The sequence below is a fragment of the Rattus rattus genome, chromosome 13 (genome assembly GCF_011064425.1).
Source record: "Rattus rattus isolate New Zealand chromosome 13, Rrattus_CSIRO_v1, whole genome shotgun sequence".
Taxonomy (NCBI): Eukaryota; Metazoa; Chordata; class Mammalia; order Rodentia; family Muridae; genus Rattus; species Rattus rattus.
In genome coordinates, this window is record NC_046166.1 from 27,453,036 (window position 1) to 27,465,535 (window position 12,500).

General features: G+C 45.9%; 1 protein-coding gene across 2 annotated transcripts in view; it reads left to right on the forward strand.

Moving 5' to 3' along the window:
- Window positions 1-12,500, forward strand: part of Palld (palladin, cytoskeletal associated protein) — a 217,016-nt gene that overhangs the window by 137,297 nt on the left and 67,219 nt on the right. The gene's annotated exons all lie outside the window — the stretch shown is intronic.

Consider the following 12,500-nt stretch of genomic DNA (forward strand, 5'->3'; position numbering starts at 1 on the left):
TGACCCCCTGGAAATTGTGCGCCAGATGGGACTTTTCCAGCTTTTCCACCCGCTTGGGACTGGAGAAGATGCTTTGGCACCCGGGTGGACCCCTCCTGCTTCTCCAGCTTCCCTGACACCATCCCCCTCTTAAAGGAGGCACCACTTGGAACAGCCAGAGCTAGAGGGGCTGCCAGAGATTTGGGAGTGGGAGCTGGGGGGTGGGGGTGGGGAATGACCTCATCCTCTGGCTGTCTGTTTTGGTCTTGGAGGAGGGGTCCACACCTCCCAAGCTCCTCCCCCTCCGGGTTGCGTGTTTTCTCTCTCTCTCTCTCTCTCTCTCTCTCTCTCTCTCTCTCTCTCTCTCTCTCTCTCCCCCCGTGTCTCCCCTGTGTGTGTGTCTCTCCTCTCTCTTCTTCCTTCCTCCTCCCCTCCTCCCTCTCCTTTCTCCCCTCTCATGCTACGTGTACACACCGCGATCACATTCAGTACAGAACCTGGAGGACTTGTGCTGTGGTGCAGCTTTCCCACGCCTAGTAGGTGAGAGTTTCAGGCTGGCTAGTGAGTGGCTCCGCTTCTGCAGTAGTCCCCCTGGCCTGTCTCTGCTTTGTGAGGTTAGCTGCAGCAGATTCTCTGAACCGCCAGACTCCTCTCCTCTTGGAGGATGTGTGTAGAAACCTGGTGCTCCAGGTCCTGAGAGAGAGGCCCGCCAAAGCCGGTGGGGGTTGGCTTCCCCGCCCTTTGCCCTATTTAACACCACTGTGGCTCTGTCTGGAATGATGAGCTGTCCAGACTCCAGAAGGCCTGTCACACTGAGCTGCAAGATTGAGACGTTTTCCTCTGTCTCTGGGAACTGACTAAAAGGGGCTGGGTCTCTTTGGACAAACAACTTTCTGCTCTGCTCCTCTGGGTCTTGTAATGGTTGCAGGACTGGACAAGCCAAGCCCACTTGACTGTCTTTAGGAGAAACTCAGGGTGAGTGTATATTCCTCAGACCGTGGGGTCTGCAAGTATAGAGCTACAGAGAAGCTGAAGAAAGGTAGAGAGACCAGACCCCAGCATCCAAGGCAGGGTTCATAAACAGTGATGCTTTCCTGAAGAAACAGCCTTTCCAGACTAGGAACCGGCCCCACCAGCCGGGGATGCTTCTAGTTTCTCCTTGAACTATCATCTTTCGAGATAGATCTCCAGTTGTGCCCAGATGCTGGGTTCCTCCTCCTGCCGGGTACCAGCAGACAAGCAGCTTGTCTTCCAGACCTCTTCGTACCCTTTCCAACGTTTTTATTTGATGTTTTCTCTCTTCAAGATTTAGAGGGCTTGGCTTTAGTGGCTAAAGTCTGAGAATATTTTTCTATAGCTGGTTAGTGTTGGTTGATATACAAGAAGATATGAAATAAACATATTCCTGACCTCTGGGTCCCTGTAAAATTTAAGTTAGAGAGGCAGTTAGGTGACTAGCCAGTCTTGGGCAAACAAGCCTATGAGAGGACAGAAGAGCTAGAAAATAGACTCTTCAACTAATTACCAAGCCTCACTCTCTTTGTGATGGGCCACTGTGTATCTATAGATTCATATGTAACTATAACATAATTTGTATTGTTGACTTTAGTACAGAGAGTAGAGTGGGTTGCCTAACTGATAACAGACCATACATGCAGTCTATGCTTTTCTTCTGCTCTGTGAAAACCTGAGGTGCCGAGCAAAGAGCCTGGGCAGATGGGTAGAATCCTGGAGCTTTACTTTCTGTGATTGTTGAAAGCCATGGAATGCTGGTCACTGACATGGGTCATTAGCTCACCTGCTTTACATGATGTAATGTCCACCTGCCCCACTGGCCCATGTAAGAACACTTAGACAATGGATCGATGTCCTACTTAGAGGAACACTGAGGTGTCTGCAGACTGTAGTCCTGAGGCACTGCACTGCATACCGTTGCCAGTTGATCTTTAAAGCTTTAACCATGACCCAATAAGAACAATGGCGTTGTGACTACGATGCACTAGGGTCGAGTTTCAGTTGTTTGTGTTGCCTTCGTATACCTAAACCTAGTGTTTAAAAGACTGTGTTCATTGTCTGTCTTACTACCTTCAAGGTTATAGTCTCCCCCTCCCCTCCAATAAAGCATCTTCCCCAGATTACAACAAACCATTGGCTACTAATAGAATTTTCTGGAGATTATCATAGTCCATCCCACTCAAGTATCAGAGCTATTAGGAATTTCACCAAGCGGTTATTGGTTATCTAAAGAATTAATCCTTGCCCTCTCTCCAAATTTCTTCCACTGTCCTGACAAACCATGAAGCTATGTATAACACGGTCACCTCTTTGGAGTATATATTCACATCAGGATTTTTATATCAACATTTATTGGACTTTTTCAACACTTGTTTCAAAAGGTCATGTAAATATTGGGTGGCCAAAGTTCCCTGCACCTCACAGACTTCATGCTGTCTAATATCTTGCCAAGCACACCTTCATTTTCAAATCAATGGTAGAGGAAGCCACAAAAACAAAACAAAACAAAACAAACAAACAAAACACCTTACAAAAATAACCCTCGTTAAAAGAGTGTCCAATGCTCTGAAAGTGAACTCCAGTAAATCCAATCTCCCTTGCAACTTCTAGAGATTTATTCAGAGAGAGAGAGAGAGAGAGAGAGAGAGAGAGAGAGAGAGAGAGAGAGACTCAGAGGCTAAAGAATTAGCAATAGTTTCATCCAAAGAGATTGAGCTGATAGAGAGCAATGGGCCATTGTTGCAGAGAAGGCGTGGGGAGAGACTGAATAATGAAGGCTCGAGGTATCTGGGAGGGAGAAGCACTCTGAAGGAGCTGTCTGCCTCCTGCATGGACTCTTCAGGGCAGACTTTTTCCTGAGCTGACTTGTTGGTTACATCGTTAGGGTTAACCATGATTGATAACATGAGCCGTCCCAGGTAGGTGAGCAGCTCAGTGCTTGTGTAGTTTGGATTGTGACTACAAGGAAGCAAACTGAAAAACGGAGAGTGGTTAACTAATGTCAGGTCGAGACTCCCACTCAGTGCATTTCAGCCCAACATCCTGAGTGAGCATCCTCGCCACAATGGCAGGTGAAAGTGGTGGTTTTTCACAGCAGACTGTTGTAAGGCACACCGCCTTCTTAGATGGAAAGGATTTCCTCCCAAGGGAAAGGCTGCCATTGGCTTGGCAGACAAGGTGTGTCAGCCAGAAGAAATGAGCAGCGATTGTTTTTCTGGCTTCTGTTGGCAGAAACCTTTCTTCTTCTTCTTCTTCTTCTTCTTCTTCTTCTTCTTCTTCTTCTTCTTCTTCTTCTTCTTCTTCTTCTTCTTCTTCTTCTTCTTCTTCTTCTTCTTCTTTTTCTTCTTCTTCTTTCTTCTTCTTCTTCTTCTTCTTCTTCTTCTTCTTCTTCTTCTTCTTCTTCTTCTTCTTCTCCTCCTCCTCCTCCTCTTCCTCACCTTCATTCTTCTTCTTCTTTTAAGAAAAAGTGTTAAATACATGTTCAGAAGAAGACACACAAAGCCAAGTGATAGGAATAAAAGCCGGAGTTTCACCAGGAAGAGAGAGAGAGAGGAAAAAAACTGATCTTTGTTAAAGAAACAGAACAATCACTGGGCTGGGGAAATGGCTCCTTTGGTAAAGTTCTTGCCCAGGAAGCATGAGGATCTGTGGTCCAACCTCAGAACCCACATTTGCAAGCCCAGAGCTGAGGATGCAGAAACCAGCAAGCCCATCCATCAGACTTGGCAAGTTCAAGTGAGAGACCCTGTCTTAGAAAGAAGACGGATGGATGCTAACTGAACAGCTAACACCTAAGCCCTGTCTTGGCTCCACATACACACAGAGACATACAGACCTGCATACAAGTGTGCTTTCGTATGTGTACCCACAATGCAAGCATGTGCCTGTCTCTGTCTCTGTCTCTGTCTCTGTCTCTCTCTCTCTCTCTCTCTCTCTCTCTCTCTCTCTCTCCTTCTCTCTCTCTCTCTCTGAAGAACTGGTAAGCCTTTAACTTGCTGAGGCTGTACCCTTTCCCTTTGAGCTGTTACATACAGTGGTTAGACTCCCAGCCCAGCCCAGCAAGGCTGTTGACGTAAGTCTGCATTATTAATAGTGTCATAGGATGACCGGGTCACTATATATAACACAGTTGTTATGGGAGAAAATGCACTCGGATCCAACTTGAACACTTTAGGGTTTTTGCCCCCAGAACAATGGCAAAACGGACACTTTTCTTTTTTTCCATTTAAGCCCCAGAGGAAATGGGACGAGCAGAGATAGATTTTTCTCTCAGCCTCTCCTTCTGCTAACAGACTCCACCCTGGGTCCACAGAGCTACGGGGAAAGGGATCCTGGCAGGAGCTATCTTTGTAGCAACACAGGCTCAGAGCAGAGCAGAAGAGGGCAGCAGTGATGGGGAAGAAGGGAAAACTAATTGTCCACCAACCACGGGACTGTTAGGATGATGGGTTAGCCGTGTGAGCTACTGACAGACTGGCCCTGTTTCCTGACTAAGCAAGAGGCTCACGGTAGGACACAAACCTAGGCTTTCACATGGCTTGGTTGTACGTTAGTAGTTTTTAAACCAGGGTTAGGTTCGAAATGGAATCTGGTCTAGTGGAAAGAAAGATTATACACGGGTGCCTTTTTCTTCACATTCTCTTCTTCCTTTACCTCTTCCTCTTCCTCTTCTTCCTCCCCCTCCTTATCAGTCCACCATATTCCTAAGCTAGTGCCAATTTGGGTTTGAGGTTGAACAAAAAGTAAATTTGAATACACACATACACACACACACACACACACACACACACACACACACACACACACGATGCTAAATATGCTAAAATATTTACTCTTTTATATCATTTAGTCCCCGTCGTAATCCCATGTGCTCTGTACTTTGAGCACTCACATCTCAAAACTGATGAAAGGGTGATGTGGAGAGGGCTAGTCATTTTCCCAGGAGTCACACAAATCAGAAAGGGCAGCACTAGGCCTTCGTAAATCAGCAGATATTGAGTAAGCTCTATGTCCCGGGCACTATGGGAATAAGTTAGTGTTCTAAACGGAAAATATGCAAACCTCCCTGTCCCTTTGGAGCTCAAATTCCAGGGGTGACTGACAAACTATAACCACCTCACACTTCAGATGGACTTGCATGTCGAATGCTCCTGTGGAGGAGGCTTGGGAATGTCAGTATGAGGTGGGATTCAGTGAATCAGAAAACATAGACCTCCTAGTGGTTCTGAGGCAACAGAGTCCAGATTTGCGGGACTGGATTGTCTCTCACAGCTAACTATTTTGTTTTGTACCTCTCAATGTTCCATTATGGGCTTTCTCCATCAGTCACTCCCAGTGCCCCAGCAAGGGACCAGGAAGTACCCAAAAACAACTCACAAAGGGCTTGACCTCTGTCTGTCCAAAGGTCAGGAGGGATGGGGACAGTGGAGGGAGGAACTTTCTGAAGAAGGTGGGGACCTTGTGTGCAGCAATAGGTTGGAGTCAGCCTTAGTGTAAAAGGCAGGAAAAGTTCTGTGGGGCTGGACAGAAGGCTGAGTCCCAAGGCAGTGGCTTAGGAGTGGGTAGGAGCTGGGGAGGGAGCTTGTGGGAGTTCTCTCCGTTTCTGCTTTCTTTGTGAAATGGAGAACTCACTCATCAGCAGAGAGTGGGTTGGGGAGGGAGTGTAAGGAACAGAATGAGGAGAGAGATATGTGGCCGTCACCTGAGGGAAAGAGGAAGTCTGCCTGTAAGTGGTGATGTGTACACTCGGGTCATCCCAAGTTCAGAGTCTTTATCTTAATGTCTCTGACATATCGGAGCTCAAAATTCTGTCTGAAGCTCCCTTGAGGACAGGAACTCTTACTTGATTGGAGTGGAGCCCTGCAGGTAATGTGTCTAGTGTTTGTGAGCGATGTCTATAAGAAACCTCCTATACATTTGTCCAGAAATGTTAGGGTGTGGTGACATGAGTCTTTAAATCCCTTCACTGGAGAGGCAGATTTCTGAGTTCTAGGCCAGCCTGATCTACATAGTGAGTTCCAGGCCAGCCAGGGCTACACAGTGAGATCCTGTCTGAAAAACAAAACCAGATCTATCTTGTTTGTTGCATTGTTCTCTGTCTTAAGTACTGATTGTCCCTATCAGTCTTGGTACCAGGATGCTCTGTTGCTGGCTATTTCATTGACTTAGCTCCATCTCCCTGTGGCTCAGAGTTGAGAGGACTCCTTCTGTTTGTTTATTGTTAGCCAGGGTCACTCTGGCCTCCAACCCCTAGCATCCTTCTACCTCAAGAAGCTAAGACAACATGAGAAGCACTCGAGCCAGCTCCTGTGACTGAATTCTCGTTCTTTGTTGTTTTGTATTCTGGGGTGGCTTAATCGAACCTCATTCCTTCCTTCTTGTGCTTGCCTTTGTTAAGGTCAGCAAAGATGCCTTCTATTTGAATCACTTCTTGTTAGCCAGTGAGGACAGCATACACGGTCAGCTGGGAAACCAGGAAACCGAGGGGGGTTCTTAGAATGAGCCAGGAAATACACATCAGGTTATCTCAACTAACTCAGAGACAAAGGAATTGATTGCGGGAGGTGAATGTCCAGGATAGTTAAAGTGGGGACGAGGGAAATGGCCCCGTCAGTGAAGCGCCTGCCACACAAAGACAAAAGTTTGGATCCCAGAACCCACTTAAAGATCCCCAGAGCTCACATGCAGCTAGCCTGCCTGGATAGGCGAGCTCCAGGTAGAAAGTGAGTGAGAAAGACACTTTAATTAACTTCTGGCCTCTGTTGAACAGGAACACACACACACACACACACACAACACACACACACACACACACACACACACACACACACACACACACACACACACACACACGCATTCATTGGCCGCACCAGGACAGACTCTTTCTGGGTGGTTGTATTTAGAGGACAAATGGCTGTACATCGGGGTTAACCCAAAGCTTTGCTAAGCACTGAATGAATGGAGCTGCCTTTCACAAAGGTGAGGACAGGGAGAGAGAATCTAGGGAAAACATGTTTTTATAAAAATAGGCAAATGTAGTTCTAAGTATCCCATATAGAGACTATTTACTATACATCTGAAGCCGAGATCTAACTGGGGGACAGTGACTTGGGAATAATTACTTCAGGCATAACTAGGTCCTTGGGGGAAAGCATGACTTTTGCACCCAGAGAGCATTAGGTGAGAAAACTGAGCTTGTGTCAGAAGACTGCGAGATGCTGACCGCACTCAATTGACTAAACCGGCCAGTGTTCTGCCAGACCTGGCCAGTGATGGGATATTGAACGAGAGCATGTGCCAGTCAAACCACAAATGAATTGCTTGAAAGCTGGACTGAGAAAAAAGTTGTGGCTTTTTTTGGTAAGGTCTCACTTTCTACTTGTCTTTATAACTAAAAATGGATGTATTTGTATGGAAGGTGGCATGTGGATTTGACAAAAGGTTTATTTTTAGTTCCTATTAGGAGACAAAATGAATCCACATGTCCATAGTACTCCCCTCACACCACACCATCTTGTTATGTAACATAGACTGTTCCTGAGAACATACTGTCCACCCCAGAAACTATAAATCTGCCCAGGAAAGTGATGACAAGACGCTCGGGGACAGGGCATAAAGAATTGGACTTTGCTTTTGCAAGAAGAAACTTTCGTTTGCAAGAGAGAGAGAGTGGTATATAAAATTTGAAAACCTCTTTGAAGGGCAGAGAAAGCATCCAGGGATACCAGGGCAGAGCTCCAAGCCCACGCATTCCTTGGTCCCTCTGTGTGTACAACCGGCGGACGTTGTCCGTCTGCAAACACAGAGAGTTACACCATGCCGTATCAGTCCATCTTCTCCCTCTGCAGAACTCCCCACCAGGGTGTGCTTCATGCTCCGTGAAACCACTCGACACGAGAAGTTTCCAGACCTTTCCCAGGGTTTATTCCTTGCCTTAGGGCACAAAACGAATGTCAAGATGGCTCCCTTTAAAAAGCTGCTTGTTATTTTGTATTACACGAGTTTTGAAGGGCTGAAGAGATGACTCAGCATTTATGAGCGCTGCTCTTCCAGGAGCCCTGAGTTGAGTCCCTAGCACCCACATTGGGTGGCTCACGACTGCCTGTAACTTGAGCTCTGGGGAGGGGGGAGGGGGACATCTAATATCCTTTACCCACATGGCACACATTCACACAGACACATGTGCATACTCAAAATTTTAAAATAAGTAATCCCTTAAAGTGATTTCTTTCCCAAAACCCATATTTAGACTCATTGGAAGTATATAAAGTTTTGAGATGCAACATCCAGTACCACACATGAGGGCCAGGTTCTCATCCACTTAAAAACACTAGGACATTTGTCACTTCCCAGTAGGGAAGCTGAGTAGGGGAGGTGTCCTTAATCATGGATATACAGATTTTTCAATATTAAACAGTGCTTCTCCCAAGCAGTATCTACCAAAAGACTTGGAACTCTAGAGCCTACAGTGAGCTTTGCTTTTCTTATCTCTAGGGATCCTCCAAGATGCTTGGTGCTGTTACCACTTGAAAACATGCACCAAGAGTGGTGACGGAAGTTTCTAGAAGCTTTAGCTCAACTGTCAAATTTGGCAAAGTCAAACCAAGAGCACCCATTACAAGCTCAGGGACACTTTGAAGGTTAAAGCTAAAACCCTGAGAGCAGTTTCCTTGGAGAGGAGTTCTGAAGGGAGAGTTGAGTTGGGTCGTTGAGGAGTCCACATGCTGACACTTTGTGTGACTTGGTCACCTGTGCTGGGGCAGCTGAGAAAGACATGGAACAGGCTGTGGTGTTGAGTGGAGATGGTGACCACTAAGCTGGCACTGTCTGGCCACTGTATCTATCCTGTGGTTCTCTTCAGTATCTGTAGCTCCCAGGCGAGTAGGGCATGGCTTCTACTGTCCAACCTGGAGCTCAGTTTTCTTCTGTGAGTATCATTTAATTCTGTATTTTAATGTTGTCCACTTATAAAACCAAATCTGAAAATGAAAGAGAAAGAGAGATTCACTTTGGAGTTTTCAAATATTTGTCCAGTGTCATTGTGGCGCTCTTTATTGTAGGGTCCCTCTTCAGTCTGTAATTAGACATTTCAAAGTACACGGAGAGTGAATGGTTTCATATCCTGTGTCGTGCAACGATTATTGTTTGAGTGTGTGTTAGGTAAACAGAGTAACTAATAGCATCTGTAGAATGGTACTTCTATATTGTTAATCGTCTGAGGAATTAACAAGGAGCAGGATAAAGTTTGTCTTCAAAGTCTGACCCTCCACGTGGCTGTGCTATGAGGATTGATATAGCATCCCTTCTTCAGAGCTCACTAGGAGAAAAACAATTTCACTTTCACTGGTAAGAAGGTATTGATGACTTGATAGCACTCAGCAGGTTAAAGCCTTAGAAACCACAGAATCTAAACATCTGGGTCACCTTCTGGCACGGTGAAAAGACACCTGGTGTTTTCCTTGGGCTCCGGGGGATCTTGGTCTGCCTGTCTCAGGCTCTCAATGCAGACTTAAACACAGAGCAAAGGCTTGCAGCCCACACCTTATTTTCTGAACCAGCTGAGGAAGCGGCTCTGTCTCGGCCTTATTTAACTCTGCTGGTAGACGGTAGATCCTAGCTAAGCCGTCCACATCCAGCTGTTTATTCCCAGTCTCCCCAGAGTGCCTCTGGGTCTTTGCTTCTTCTCTTACGATAGAGGTGGGCCGAGCACATGGAAAGGGGCGTTCCCAGCCAGTTCTGCTTCAGATCTCTTTCCAGTTCCTCATGCTCTCAGGGAGTTTTGAGTTAAAACATGTATGAAGTGGATGATTCTGTGGGATTTGATTTTTTTTCTAGTCATTCATTTTTTTTTGAGTAATTAATACAAATCCCAGACTTCTCTTACTCAAATTATAAGCCCGTGCATAACCCGTAAAGCTATATTAGAAATGAAAACTTCTCAAAACCACCAAATTACCCTCCAGCAAACAATGACGGAGATGCTCCAGCAGATGTGTAGTTGAATATGTAGCACAGCCTGCGTAGGCTGGGGAAGTATTAGCATGTCACCTAACCTGATTAGCTGGAAAGCATGGTTATAATGGTTTTGCCGTATTTGGATATACTGTAATTCAAGAAATATGGCATGATCAGGGAATGAAGGTGATCACTGAGCCAAGGTCACAGGAAAGTGTTTGCTTTGCAAAACTAAAACTATTTCACAAAAGCAGTTTCATAAAACAACCTGCCTAGGGGTTTCTCTTCACTGTTGAGTTTGGATTATGGAAACTTGACATCTCTTTTTCCAAATGCATGAAATTTATACTCAATTTCCCTTGATCTCAGTCAGATAGCTGTTAGACCTTAGGATAAACAGACCTGAGAGGCCTGGTAATATTCTGACCATACAATGCCATCATTCCATAGGTAATGGTGCTTGCACAGAACTCCGCCATTGTGTGGTGGTTTGGGCTTTAGGAAATGCATTTGCTATTTTAATAGGGAGGTTCATCACATGAACTTGAGGCCTTCCATATTAGGCTTTTTGGATCACATGAGGTATTTGGGGGGTGGGGAGGAACTAGTTGAATGCAGAGGCCTCTTTAGGGAAAGCAAAGCAAGGAATTCAGTCAGGTGAAGCCATCCAAGAGTAGCAAGCCCAAGCAGGAAGATCTGGCAGCACTTTGCCCATACCAAACCACCTGAGCCATTTCCTGGGCTGGAAACAATATTGCGGAAATTACACTTCCCTGCCAAATTTACCACACCTTGCCAGGAGCTTGGTACCTTCATGTTGCTTCAAGAGTCGTTATTCTGCCTATTTTCCAAGAAGACTTGTGAAGGACAACAAGGAGTGGCCATGCCTCTGTTTGAACAGTTAGTAGAGTACATGGTCCTCTTCCTTGTTGTCCAAAAGGATGCTTCTGCCATACACAGCAAGCATACCGAGAATTATCACCCACCACAAAATGGTGTGCAAATCACAGAACAGGGACAGAGTTTGTCTTTTGCTTCATTCTCTTGTGCTTAACCTAAGATTAAATAATTAAGCACCATGGTTAAATAGGCTCAGAAATTAAGACTGCACTTGACTAATCTTTCTCCACTCAGGTCAGACATTCTGCGCTATTTATCCCTTCGATATTAATGATGCAGCTAACCGGTGTCATGTACACTCTATTAATTCATATACAGCCCTCTGAAATCTGTTTATCCTGCTAAATAGATATGTGTGGGTCTAGAGGAGAAACTGGGCCCACAGTTTGTTATAGTGTCTTGTTTTCAGAATAATCCCAAGACCTTTCCTACCCCATTCTAGTCTTTCAAAATCCATATACCCTCAGTGAGTAAGCCCCCGTGGTTTTCATTAGTATTTTTTTAGTCATAGTAACTGAGATTAAGTAGATATATATCATAAAAATAAAGGTGTGTAACAGGAAATTAGAGTATGGTGACAAGCCCATGGCACCTCCCCTTTGCCAACTTTTTTTAATGATTTTTTCATTGGATATTTTATGTATTTATATTTCAAATGTTATCCCCTTTCCCCGCCTCTCCATTCTCCTCTCTCCATCCCTCCCCATGCATCTAAGAGGATGCTCCTCCTCCCACACACCTCCTACCACCTCAACACCCTGGCATTCCCCTACACTGGGGCATCAAGCCTTCCCAGGACCCAGGGTCTCTCTCCTATTGATGTAAGACCATTCTCTGCTACATATGTGGCTGGAGCCATGGGTCCCTCCATGTGTACTCTTTGGTTGGTGGTTTAGTCCCCAGGAGCTTTGGGTCTGGTTGGTTGATATTGTTGTTCTTCCTATGGGGTTGCAAACCCCTTCAGCTCCTTCAGTCCATTCTCTAACTCCTCCATTTGGGGTCCCTGTGCTCAGTCTGATGGTTAGCTGCAAGCATCCTCATCTGTATTTGTCATGCAGAGCCTCTCAGGAGACAACCATATCTGGCTCCTGTCAATAAGCATATCTGGCATCAGCAATAGTGACTGGGTTTGGTGGCTGCTTGTGGGATGGGCCTTCCCTTCAGTCTCTGCTCCACTCTCTGTCCCTGTATTTCCTCCTGTGGCCTGCCAACTTCTCAACAGGTAAAGATGAATTCCAAATCTTGAAACCTTATCACCATACTCAAGTGACATACTCAAGTGTTTCTAGTGCTTTACAAAGCTAGGAAACAAACCCACTGTCTTTGAATGAATACCAAGCATGAATCCAGTGCTTTCAATGATCAGCCTGGACCTGAATGAGTAAAATCTGACTGGGGCCTCCTAAGGAGGGGCAGCCCTGGAGCAGAAGGAAGTGACTACCTCTGACCAACATCTTCAGCCTCAGGGATCCTGAGGGTTCTGGAAAGAATCACAGAAAAGTTGGGTAGAAGGTCGAAGCCGGGTGGAGCAGGGAGGCCCAGTTGCCTGGAGTGGCAGGGGGGTTGTGTGCTTGCAATGGGGGGCTTGCCAGAAGGTCGTGGATGGAGAAGACCCAGAGCAGAGGGAAATGGGAAGGTTCTGCTGGTGTCCT